This window comes from Pelodiscus sinensis, chromosome 6 (genome assembly GCF_049634645.1).
Source record: "Pelodiscus sinensis isolate JC-2024 chromosome 6, ASM4963464v1, whole genome shotgun sequence".
In the NCBI taxonomy this organism is placed as follows: domain Eukaryota; kingdom Metazoa; phylum Chordata; order Testudines; family Trionychidae; genus Pelodiscus; species Pelodiscus sinensis.
In genome coordinates this window covers 17,322,768-17,336,148 of record NC_134716.1, presented here as the reverse complement: position 1 = coordinate 17,336,148, position 13,381 = coordinate 17,322,768, and the positions used below count along the sequence as shown (strand labels likewise).

The 13,381-nt window shown below is 41.9% G+C and overlaps 1 protein-coding gene across 10 annotated transcripts in view; it reads right to left on the bottom strand.

The window, feature by feature from the left end:
- The window catches only part of ELAVL2 (ELAV like RNA binding protein 2), a 200,135-nt gene extending 189,512 nt beyond the window's left edge, over window positions 1-10,623 (bottom strand). For 7 of the 10 annotated variants that reach the window (XM_075931469.1, XM_075931471.1, XM_075931474.1 and 4 more), the window contains exon 1: window positions 6,702-6,835. The gene's annotated coding sequence lies outside the window, so the exon portion shown is untranslated. Of the gene's footprint in view, window positions 1-6,701; window positions 6,836-10,095 lie in introns of those variants that run through there. The other 3 variants (XM_075931478.1, XM_075931470.1, XM_075931477.1) reach the window with 3 other exon arrangements.
- Between the last annotated feature and the right edge of the window lie 2,758 nt (window positions 10,624-13,381).

Genomic DNA, 13,381 nt, shown 5'->3' with positions numbered 1-13,381 from the left:
ATGATTAAATTATAAGAATTCGTTTTCCTTTAAAAGTGTGCGCTAGATAGGACAAAGCAAATTAGCAAGTGTCCTCATATAGGAGTGGTAGAGCAGAGCTTTTTCTGGAGACAGCTTCTGCCAAGGTTACTGAAAAAAAATCTAGCTGCAGCATCACCATATTAGACATTAAGATTCACTGCAAATCAACAATGTTTACTGTAACTTGTTCTTTGACACTGGAAGTCTTCCAGAATCTCAGGTGTCAAAATCCATTTCTGCATAGTATTTTGCCCTCAGATTATTTCTTCTTAAACCCTTTGTACTCTGAGTGGAGCATACATCATCTACAAGTCTCTCCCACTTCACTCTGTCTTGAGACAAAACTTCTAGCTGACTCCAGGAGTACCCCAATTGTTGTCCTTCAATCTCAGTAGATCTCCATGTTGTCTGAGGTCTTCCTCTTGTGTTTTCCTTGCAGGTTTCATGTGAGAGCTTGATGGACTATGCTGAATGATGGTTTTCTGAGAGGGTGGCCTAGCCTTCCCCACTTGATTTGAAAGTGGAGTGGTTCTTGTCCTGCTCTGTTCCAAAGCTCCTCATGTGTGTCAGTCTTGCCATTTGAAGTGAAGGACAGTCTTGCATCTGTTTTTGAATGTCTATAGCTTGTGATTTGAAGATTTTTTTTTTTTTTAGTATGCCAGGTCTCGCATCCGTACAAGAGCGCACTCTTCACCTTTATGTTGAAGATTTGCAGATCTTATCTATGAACTCCATATAGGACAAAGTCTTTAATGCAGCTGTTGCTTTCCCTATCCTAGCATAGATATCCTTGTCTGTTCCTCGGTCTCTGCCCATAATACTCCAAGTAAATAAACTGCTCCACATCTTCCAGGTTTTCTACTTACCACATTTTAAATTAAAAAGAAGCAGAACCAAACATTTCAAACTGTTGCAAAACTACACTCCAGTACAACTGTCTAACACCAAAAGCCAATTCTTGTTATGAACACTAGTGTAAATTCATCATTAATCTATTCTCTAAATCTAGATAACTGGTCAGAAAAATTTTAGTTCCTGCTTAGAAATTGGACCAATATGTCAAAACACCCAAACACTGTTTAATAAGTCACTTAGGAGAACTGCAATTTGTCCAAATAAATGTGAGCTTTTAGGATTAAAGCTTCATTTAAGAAAACTCTCTCAAAAGTGTGCAGCACACTAGATTTTAACCTCTGCTAATGAGCATATTAAAACAAATTTCAAATCTCTGAAGATGAGACCTCCTTAGTGCAAATCAAATTCATTCAATTGAGTTTTGTTTTGCAGGGATAAATGGTGAACAGCAGCAAGAAAAGATCAAAAGCCACTAGCCTGAATAGGATTGTCATGTGCAAACTTTTAGCATTGCAGAGATAATTGTCTTTTTTCCCCCCCCTTCAACTCTACCTTAAACAATCTGAAGTTTTAGATTGAATTCCTAAAATGCTTATTTGAGGAATGCAGCTCAGGAGCAGATGGAAGAGAACAGTCTGGATTCTGCTAAAGTAAAGATAGTGATTCTTTCCCTCCCCCCAATTGATTAAAGTACCAAATTGCAATCAATGGGAGGGAGTAGACCTTCACCCTATTAACCAAGGGCTTACTGAGCTAGCAACAAACATAATAGGAAACCACAAAAACATTTAAAATTAAGTAATCCTCAAGGTACATATATGGGACAATAAGTTTTACATATGAATGACAAATCTTAAGTATTCTGCTATTTTGTTTTTAAAGTCAGCTCATATTCCAGTCTTAATAGGACACTTACTCAGAATATCACTTTGTACCGTAAAAAAACCACTGAGGTGACTAAATATCACACTTGCACTGTGCGCTCTGGCTAGCTTTAAGTCTGCACAACAGAAATAAAACAGTATTAACAATAAATTAAGATTATTAGGCCAGTAATGTGGAAAGATTTATGCAAATACTAACTAGAATGTTCAAGACTTATCAATTTCTCTAAAGACTAAAGCAGTTACAGCCTTTAGTCTGCACAAGAAAGGATCAGTCATTTTGCTGGAACAGAATACACTGGAATTGAGAGGACTATCACTGTGACGGGAAATGTCAATTCAAGTATGACATTAAAAGGCTTTTGAAAGAGAAAATAAAGTCTCAGTATGTCAAATTTTAATGTTAGAATGTCTGAGCTCCCTTACAGTTTCAAGGTTACTTGCAATTAGTCTAGCTTCCATTCCTGCCAACCCTATGTACATCAAAAAAGTTAATCTGAGACACCTGTGCTGTTTCAGCATCTTGCACACTAAATCAGCAGTCTTCTTCCATTGTCTATGAGAAGACAAGCTGCAGAAAAGGTTATAGATGTGCTTATAAAGGTCTATGGAAAGAGTTAAATGTCTATGGATTCAGATCTTTGACTTGCAACAAAGAAGAACATAAAATGCCAAATTGAAGCTGTAGTTCAAATTTGACAATGCCACTGTCACCTCCTTCACCCTCAATTTTAGATGAGTTGATCGCAAATCTTTATATCCTGCCATTTTTGTGAGCCCACCAGGGAAAGATCATGCAAGCCACAGCTGTTTAAAGGTTTAGGGAGCCATAACAGCATAACAAAACTCAAACAAATATAGTATTTACTGAATACATCAGTTATTATCTACCTCAAATATCAGTCACTGAACAGCTTAAATTCAAATACCAGGTACTGAACAACGGGTCAAGTGAAATGTCTTGTCCACGTTTCGACTTAAGTGTTGCAGCTTAGTCTTAGGATATTAGATAGTCAATCTTGAATGTTAAGCAGCTATTTACTTGTTCTTAAAAGGGTGCCAACATCTCTACTGATGCTAACACCTTATCTCTAGACCAGGGGTGGCCAAACTTTTTTCAAAGAGGGCCAGATTTGATGAAGTGAACATGCGTGAGGGCCGACCATTTTGCCTGACATTCTTTGAACCATTAAAATTAAATGCAAATTAACTATTTTATGCAAAGTTTATTGCAAACGGCATACTTTTCATTTCGTCACATGGATGACCAATCTAAACAGGTGTTAAATCACTCTGCCTTTCATATCTGAAGGCCAGATGAAAAAAAAAATCCAGGAAGCTGAAATATATGTCAGGAACATTGTAAAGTACATTACATATTATTGGTAATAGATTGTGTCAACTTTTAAGTTCAAAAAATATGAACAGGAACATAACACCAAGTATACATGTTGTGTCCAAATATATTTATAACTGATTTAGACCAACTGACTTTAACTGAGATTTTACAATGTATTCATCTCAATACATATGGATTCGTTGGGGGCCATAAAAGATAGATATTGCCAAGTTACCTGGGGGGCCGTATTAAACCGGAACACAGGCCGCAATTGGCCCGCGGGCCGGACTTTGGACATGCCTGCTCTAGACTATTTCACTGCAAATATCAGATACAGATCATACTAATGTACATGAAACTGAGCCAAAGTTCTAGGACAGGCAGAAATACTCTAAGCTGTGGAAAGTCTTGATGTTACTAGGCATGTTTTCCCTCCCATTATCAATTACACTATACAAGTGAAAATGGAAGGGTAATACCAGAATAAAGACATACAATGAAAGTTAAAGGAACAAATATAAAAGTTGATCAGAGGAAATAGTTCCAGGGATTACTCTTCTTACACAAGAGTGTACCACAAGATATTCTTGAGGAAAAAAAGAGCTTACTAGCAATCAAAAAGCAGATTTATATAAAATTAGGCAAATCATATTAGGCAAATCAAGTTATATGAAACAAGCAATTTTGAAGGCAAAAGCTCTGTTTCAGGATGCAAGCCAAGCACTAAAACCTGCAGACGTTAGTGAAAAATTCCCTGTCAACAATCTTCTTCCAAAGTACTTGGTATTAGGATACTGAACTAACTGAATCCCTGGTCACACCCAATATGGCCATTCTGATGTTAAAGCCTCAGAATTACATGCTTGCCTTTACATTCAGAACACTGAACCATGTATTCTTTGCAAATATTCTATTCAATTTTTGCTTGATGCCAAGCCACCAACTTCTTGTTATGATTTGAGGTAAATGTGTGGGAGTGATTGAAGAGTAAGGAGTCAAAGTTTTCAAGAGACATGCTAGTGAAGTAGTTTCTCCAGAGTTCTAATCAGTGAATAGAAGATAAAAATCAACTTATTTCCTGTTCAGGTAAGATAAATATAGTTGACTTTTGTTGTGATGCAAGTTATAACCTTGCCCTTGTTACTGATCATAACCATTAGCTCTTGTCTATTTCCGGTAGTGATGCCAGTGGTCAGGAACAGGGCTAAGGCATTTTCTTCCACAGGGTGGAGCGCTGGGATAAGCTAAGAAAGCTAGTGCCCAATTTTCCATGTTCTTTCCCCACCCCGGGCCAGTTCCTGTACTTATGCACAGTTTCCAGTCACTATAAACTAAAATGACAAGAAACCTCTGCATATTTAAAATGTTCACACAGTATTTCTGAAGCATGCAGAACATTCAAAATGCAAAAGTTATTCCAAGGTTCCTCAAGCGAAAGGCAATGCAAGCTGTGCAAAAAAAAAAAAAAAAAAAAAAAAAAAAAAAAACACCACATGCTGCCTGTGATGCAAATTTCTTGATCTGTATAAGCTCATCCAGGAAGAAGAGAGCAGATGCATGGTTATGACAATGAAATCCATAGACACAGAGGTCAGACCTTGGATTGGAACAGGTGAAAAAGGTGCACTGTATAGAGAGACTGGATGGATGGGTGTACAAGAATGAAAAGCTGTGTTAAGAAGGGGGAGGGAAGTAACCCAGACTGAGGAGCTGATTGGGAGGTACAAAGCTACTACAAAGCAGATGGCAGCAGGTGCTAGCACTGAGTTGAGTTACAACAGATGCATGAACAGAGCAGAAAAAACGAGGAGGAACAGACAGATTCTTGAGACATGACAGGAAACATGACAGGAAACAATTAAGGAGAACAGAAGACTGAGCCAACTAAGCAAACAAAAGGGAAGAGACTGACAAAAGCTATTCAGCCACAAAAAGCATCTCACCACTAAGAATATTTGCATAAAGACAATCAAAGTACTCATATTACAGAGTGCAGGAACTAAATTTGACCAAGATCCAGAACACTAAATATTAGTAGAGAAAGGAAACATTCTGGCTACATACACTACCCTCACCCCAAAGTTCTGTAGTCAAATCTGACAGCTCCCCCTCCATGATATGAAGCCTACACCACACTCAGATCCTTCCCTGCCATTTCTCCACCTGCTCTCCTTGCTTAAGCCTGCCTGAACTTCCTTCTTGGCCCAACTAGAACCCTACCCTCCACCAACCCAGTCCTTTTTTAAAATGGAGTTTAGCTAGGCTAAACCCCAAACGCCTGCACATCAAGTTCTAGCACCTTTAGCTCCCTTTTCTATACTGAAGAAAAAACCTCATCAATAGCGTTTCACTGTTAGAATAATTGAGTAGACAATCATGGAACGGAGATTCCAGCTGTAAGCTTTAGCAAGCCGGAAATTCACACTTCTGCAGATTCCCTCTCGCAGTATCTTTTGAGCACGTGGGTCACTCCAAGGAAGGACTGTGTCTACCCCAAATTAATCTATTAACTGGGGGTTGCTAATGTGCTCTTCTCCCTGCCGCCTCTTTGTGTGTGTCCTTAACTACTTATAGCAGCCATCCCAAGGATATCTTCAATTGACAGCCCCTGGCGCTCACGTTTCAGAAAACACAGCTACACGGTCTTGCCAAACGCTTGTTGGGAAAAATGGCAGCTCGCATTGCGGAGAGGTGGGCGAGCCACACCGCAGCGAAAGGAAACTGCAGATCAGAGGAAACAGCATCTCACGCTGGGGGGAGTGTCACTGCAAGAAATACTCTTGGAGATATGAAGATGCACAGAAAGCGGCAGAGGAAGCGCAGGATGCGGCCAGGACTTCCTGCAGGCCAAGGCTCTGGGGAGACTAGGCTCGGGAGGCGAAGCTGCCAGCTCCCCATTAATAAGGCGCAGCTGTTCCAACCTTCCTCGGCCCCTCTCGCACAGGCGCTCCCGCTCCGCAGCACAAGCCCCCGCGCCGCTCCCTCCCGCCCCTTGGGGAACGTTTGCCCGGGCTCTTGACACGCGGCGCGCTGCACTCCGAGGCCTCGCTCCCTACCACGCCCAGCCCGCCAGCCGCGCCGCTTCCCTCCTCTTTGCCCTCCCCGCCTCCCACCGCGTGCAATCCCACCTTACTCGAGCGCCTGCACCGCCACCGGAGCGATTCGAGGCGCTCGTGCTGCAAGCTAGCGGCGAGAGCCCGCGACACGTTGCAAACGCTCCCGGCAGCGCTCACAAGTGCCCAGGTTGCAATCACGGGGGGTGAGCAACCCCCGCTTCTTTAGCGGCGGGTATTTGGACACAGGCGAGTTTTTAAGCGGGTCCTAAGCAGTACACGGCCCCCAGAAAGAGCTGCAAACAAAGCAGCAGCAAGAGAGAATCGGGCGCTAGTGCTCACCCAGGCACGCCAGTGAGAGGAGGCCCCAGAAACGCTTTCCTAGCTGCAGCTAGATAGCAACCGAGTGTCTGTGCACGCCAGCGAGCTCGGGGTTACAAATTCGGACCCACTCGGGGAGTCCTGGAAAGCCTGGGGCCTCCGCACAGGGGCAGCACCAGGAAACACTTGCTTTGGTCTCGGCACAGCCACGCGTTAGTAGTAACTTACTTCGGCCCTGCCTTCGCAGCACCCACGCCAGCAAGGATCCCGCTCTCGCTGCAAGAGGGACAGATGGCCAGGGCGCCGGCGGGAAAATAAACAGGAATCCCCCCTTGAGTGACACCTGAGAGGGGCCAGTGAGGGCGCCGGGAGTCTGCAGCAAAGCGAGGCGTCAACCTCCCAGAGTAAAACGGGCTCCGCCTCGGCCCTACTTATATGGGCGGAGTATCACCGCCCCCTCCCCCACCTCCGCCTGACGGAATGAGCACCGCCCATAACAAGAGCTCTGCAGGGCGCACTGGGGAAGCCTATGGAGCGCCTCTCTATTTGCCAGATTCTGGGAATGGGGTGACAGGGGATGGATTATTTGGTGCTTGCCTGCTCATTCCCTCTAGAGCACGTGACATTGATCACTATGGAAAGACCATTCTGATGTTCTGTAACATCCCCCAGTTGTAATCTGGGACTTAGCTTATCTCCTCCCTTCCTTCCCCCAAAAAAGTTCTTCCAAGCACACTGCCCCCCTTTATTTCTGGGGGATGTCTAAATAGAAAAACTTTGCAGAAACAGTGTTTGGTCTGGGGAGCTTTCATGCACCTAGGAGTCCCATAAACTATTCCTAGTGTGCAATGGGGCTTGGAGAGATGCCTGCATGGTAGCCTGTTCTCACTACTGTCTCCATGCCAGGATTAGAAGAGCTCAAACTTAATTAATGTAAGAGGGGGGCCCTGGCAGCCTGATAATCATAGGGTAGGGATTTATTAAATCACTCTTCCATTCTCTCTCCCCTCCATTAACAATAATACTTCATGGAGCAGACTTCTATTGTATACACATTCATTCTCTTTGCAGTCTCAGTGCTGTTGTAGTCAAAACCAAAGCACACTCCTAGCAAACAAGTAGGTGATAGGTTATTGCACTTGTCCTATCTTGAGTTCATTGTCCTTAAACACCTGAGTGCCTCATTAGCCACAACAGATCACCTGTATAGGGCTAGGGGGAAACATTCTCTCAGCAACGCAAGATGGGGCTCCTGTAATTCAGAGCTGGAAGAAAAATGGGTGTGTGTGTGTTAAAAGCAAGGTATAGTTTTAGATGTTTCTTGCTTCACAGAGGATTAGAGTTTATCACCTTTAGGGGGGAAAAGCTTTTATGCTGCAGCTCTTTTTATTTGTGCCCCCTGTCATAGTCCAGCAGGAACAATTTAATATAGATTTGGAGGAGGGCTAGGAGGAGAAAAATGTCACACTGATTTTTCCTTATGGCTTTTTTTATACAATATGTTAAAATGACCTGAAGCACATGCAGTTAAGAAGTCCTGGAGGCCTACAGTGCTGTGATTGCTAACTCTAGCTCTCTAAAATAGTGTTTTAGCTGAAGTTTGCTCCTTTGGAAATGAAAATAGTCTTGAGACTGGTCACTGCTAAAATTTAGATTCCTAGTTTAGTAACTCAGTACATTCCCTGGTTGGAGATAAAATGCACTCTATAGATTCTTAGCTTCTAGCAACAGCATACAGTTAATGATACTGTCTACAGAAAGGGCCATGGGGAGGTGGTGGTAAAAGGATTGGATAGTACAGACTAAGTCAAGAATCTCAGTGTTGGGCTGTAAGATGCACTTTTCAGCTTGAGATGCCTATACCCCTCCACCCCATACAGAAGTCTGCTAAACTATGGTGTTTGTAAGCTATAAATCCAGCAAGGACACAACCTCCATTCTCTTGTCTCATAGATTGTACATAAAGAAGCTGCAGACTAGTATTCATTCAAACCTTTAGCAATCTGGATGCTCTTTCTTTGAGGGAGTAGGTATAGCTAGGCACAAAAATATTGTTCTGAGAGTGGGTTTTATCTGGAAGGAGATAGTCACACCCTCAAAGCTAAATGTAAGTACTAAAAGGTTTAATATTCCTTTCACCTCCCAGCAATAAAGCTAGCTGTGCAACGTGTAATTATTAGTTAATATACAGTCTCAACACCAATTTCACTGCCAATGCTGAGAAACAGAATGAAGGAACGTGTCCAACCACCAATTTGCCACAGTTGTATAGCTCTCATATTAATTCTTTTCAGATGTGAAATAGGTGGGTACGTAGAAACGTGATGGGCATAAATTAAACAACAATGGCAATGCTTAGTCCTGTCCTTTACCACGCTGCAGTGCAATCATTTAGCAGCTCCGCCACCCAATCCACTCGTTTAATACAGGAAAGGAAAGAGGTTGAAAAAATATTTTTAGACCCAGGGCACCCAATAAGTCCTCCCTCCCCCACCTGTCACCTTCTCATTTTGTTTCTGCCACTAACTGTAAACTTATCCCATGCAAGAGCCAGATTTCCCTTCGGTTTGTTTTCCTTACGTAATAAGCAGGAGGTTGCTTTATCTTAAATAGAGCCGTATTTAAGTGAAAATGAAGCAAGTTCGGCCAGCCAGTTACAGTCTGGATCAGAAACGCCTCCCATGCTCAACCATTTTTCTCGGTGGAAGCCTGACAATAGCTAAGAGAGAGGAAAAGGGGGGCTGAGGTTGCCGGGATGGCTACCGGGTGCTTACAGGGAACCGCTTTTCAGCGATGAATGCAGTCGCCACGGTAGGACCACGGACAGTGATTGGAGTATACCTCTCTCTCCGTTCTTGCCAGCTCACGCCTTTCTACTGCCTCAACACGAAGCATTTTTAGCTTTCCCAGAACAAAGGGACTCTTGTATAGCGCATGTAAACTGAAACCTCCCAATATAGGCTTTTCATTTGCACTTTAAGATTTGAAAAACAGACTCTCCCCCTATATTACAGCAATACATTTATCAAATTGGACCTTGCATCCCTTCTTCCCAGTCCATCAGTTTTGACAGCTATTACCTTAGCTAATCACGCGGGCTCACGTATTTGGTCCAGACAACTACAACTCATTGTATGCCGTTACATATGTGCTATCTCGTATCCCTTACAGAATTGACAAAATGCTATTTGGCTAATGCAATTAGACTTGGGCTCTTATCCCGCCTAATCTGCAAACGTAGGTTTATCTTTTCAAAGCGATACTCATTCATTCATCTGCATGATGTGGGTCCCTTCAGATGTTTTACGCAAGTGATGCATTCAGAGTTTAAAAGGTTTATCTTATAATAAGAACTTTAAACCACAGTCTAGCTAGTTTATAGCCTAAGCACTGAATATGTACATCTGCTTGAATGCAAAATGATGTGTGTCTCTCTTCTCCTAGTAGTCTTAATATTGTCAATACTTCGAGGTAGTTGTCCTCTTACTACACGCTAATGAATTGCCTTGAAAGATACATAAGCATATGCAATAGATTAAAATGTATACTGCATACATCCTACACTTTCTGGTATCTGATGTATTAGCTGTCCAAATATTAAAAGAATCAAAACACAACTTACCTTTCTCTCTTCAGCTTAAAAAAAAGTAACGTTGAAGTTCTCCGAATACAGAAGAGTAAGAAGCAGATGGATAGTTCTCAAGATAACACAAAAAAAATCTAAACTGTGAACAGTTATAAGCGGAAGCAAATAAAAAGAAAATGCTTTCCCTCCCAATAGTCCAATACTTAAAAATCGGGAAAAATAAAGGAAAAGGAAAACTTAAAACAAGGAATGTGACAAGGCTAGCCTCCTATTGCAACACAATATAAAAGGGGGAGGGGAGAGAAATAAAGGAAGGAACAAAGAAAAGAAGGGATGGAAGGACGCGTTAAAAGACGGTCTCTTTCTGTCTCCTTGTTTCTTTTTAGTAGCTCGCTACAGAAGTAAAAGGCTGCATTTCTAAGTGAGAACAGAAATAAGGGGGGAGGATGTCTTAAAAGGGAGGCGCAATGGATCACACAGATTTATAGCAACCGGATCACCCAGCGCTCCTCTGCTTCCGCACCACTGTGTGCGAGTGTGTGTTTGCAGCTGTACCAAGCGCCCACCTATCGCGGGCGCCACGCGCGGAAGTATACGCCGAAACTCGATACAACGAAACGTGCTGGTAAGTCTGTGCGCCGCGATTGGTGCAATGGGGTTCTTCTGGCACCTCCCTGGCAAAACAGCTAATCTCTATTGGCCGTCAGTTGGTGTCAATCTGGCACACTCAATGGAGTCCCGTTTCAGGGTAAGTTGCACCGAGAGGTACCACACTCAGCTCAGAGGCAAGGAGAGAAAATAGGAGACCAGGAGAAGAGAGCAGCGTGGGATGGCTCTGACTGAACTATCAGAGTTCCCCGCGGGGTGCAATCTTTATCCGTCAGAAACCCTGATGTTGTAGAGATATTCGGTACTGTGCATTGGCAGCCGCATCTTTCGCATATTCTTGAACATTCAAACGCTTTGTATCCCCTCTATAGCTCTCTCTTTAAACATGAGCAAAAAGAATTGTCTGCCCATCCACCTTGTTTCTCCTCGGTCTGTTTCAATTACTTTCTAGTGCTTCTTGATTGGCCTTAGTGTTTGTCCTTCTGTTAAATACGTTGCAGGAGGGTTTGTTAGACAATACTTTGCAAAGGCAGGAATAGAAAACAACTATTAGGAAAGAGTAGTTTCCACTAGGTCACCCCAGAATAGAGTAGAATAATTAACCTCCCACCCCCCTCCAATCCAGAAAGCTGCTGTAGAAGACTTGAAGCCTTTCATTTATAGGTACATCTACGACATCAGACAACATACTTCGTGGACCACATACTTCTCATAGTCAGTATTGCACTACTCTGCATTCAAAGAAGTTTATACTACTGACCAATTACTGCTGTAATTTCTCCTCTGGTAGTGAAGATTGATATTAATTGAGATTTTTTTTAGTGACGTCTGTGTAGGGGAAGGGAGAAGGCTTTTCTTACATTACTGTTATCTTTCCAGCAGGATAGCATGGTTATGTTTAAAGACCGTTGTTCTGAATGGGAGAAACAAACCTGCATGATGTACATGGACCTTTCATGGTTTATACTTGTCACGACACTTTCTATTTAAAATCCCAAAAGCTTCCTAGAACATTATTTGTTTCTTTTTCTCTTCTATAAAACAACGGGTATAAAACATTTAGAGTTACAAAGCACTTAAACCTTTCGGAAAGGAACTCTTTCAGATGCTTATTTAGTGCAATCTGCTATTTGCATCTAGCGGGGAGGGGGTTTGGAGAGACATACACAATGATTGGAAGAGAGCAGTAAAATAAATTAGTGTTCCTTGAGAGTGTCCTTGAGTGTTTATAAATGATTAATGGGATGGAAGAGAAACCTGTTTATCTGCCTTTGGGTCCATATAATCACCGTCCTCCTATCAAAGTGACAATAACTAAGAAGTACATATGGCCTGATTTTTACATCTCGCAAAGCCGTTTATATTTTAAATGCATTTGACATCTTTCTAGAAGATGAAGATATTAGATCATATGGAATTTAATTTTACATCTATCACTAACTTTTTGAACCAGGTTGGCATTCCGAAAAAAACGGACTGATTCCTCTGATGAACAAGTGGCGAAAGAGTTTTTCTAAGAACTGAATAGAAACCTGGGGAGGAAAAGTGTAAAGAATTATCACTATGATAAACTCCTTCCCAACAAAGCGGCTCATACAACAGCCGTATTTAAAGTGATGCCTATTTATAGCCAGTTTGTAGAAGTGCATGCATAAATTATGCTTTGAGCAGTTTAAGTTGGTATTCCAATAAAGTCCCTTGGGCTTGCGTTATTTTTCAGTTTACCTTGCTCCTTAATTATAGCAGCACGTGCCCTTTTAAAAATAACTGTTTAAACGTCTCTAATGATGCCACACTTAACACCTAAATTTGGTGCTCTTTAGAATGTGGGTGATGTAAAACCGCCCACAAATCAAGTTATTTTATAAATATATAATGTGTGTGGGAGATAGTCATATTTTGAAAAGTGTAGTTCATTTTTGTCAGGACGGGTTTTGAAGTATGGATCGTAACTGAGACTAAGTAGAACAAATTAAACTTATCGGTAACGTGTTGTATTCTTAGACAAAACTAGATTTATTTAGTGGTTACTTTTCCTTCGGTCTAGTTCATGTAGGTTTGTTTTTTTAAGCAATTAACACCGTTCCTCAACAGTATATAAATGATGCGTGAGTGAAGAAAAAATAAACCCAATGAAATCTCTGAGTGGAGTTCTTTAAAGTACTGGCAACCGCTTTCAAATACCTGTTCACCACACCAATAAATAGCATTTTCTAAAGTGACATAAGTTTGTAAAAGAAAATACCGAAACGCGGGAGATATTTAAAACTAGAAATGTGGCTCTCAACTTTTCCGGGGGATTAAATTAATCTGGGAGAAGCAGTTGCCCAAACACGTCTGTTATGCTGACTCCGATTAAAACATTTAAACAAAAGGATAGCCCTGCTGTAAGTAATGTTCAATTTTAGTAACACAATCCAGAGCTTCCTACACTGACCCATTTGATATAATTAAAAACTGTCTATAATGTCCGCACGTTTATTGATACAGTATACTGAGTAAAATTAAGCAGAACCCCCCCCCCCTTAAAATACGTGCCTCGTCATTAGCCCTTACACAGTCTGATTCGTCTTCAGTCTCCTCTGTCCGCAATGGCAGCAGTAAAGAAAGGAAATGTTTGTGGATTCCTCCTCCCCCAACAATGAAATACTTTCCCCTAAATTATGTATAAACATAAAACTGCCAGGTATAATACTGCAGAGGATGTCCTGTG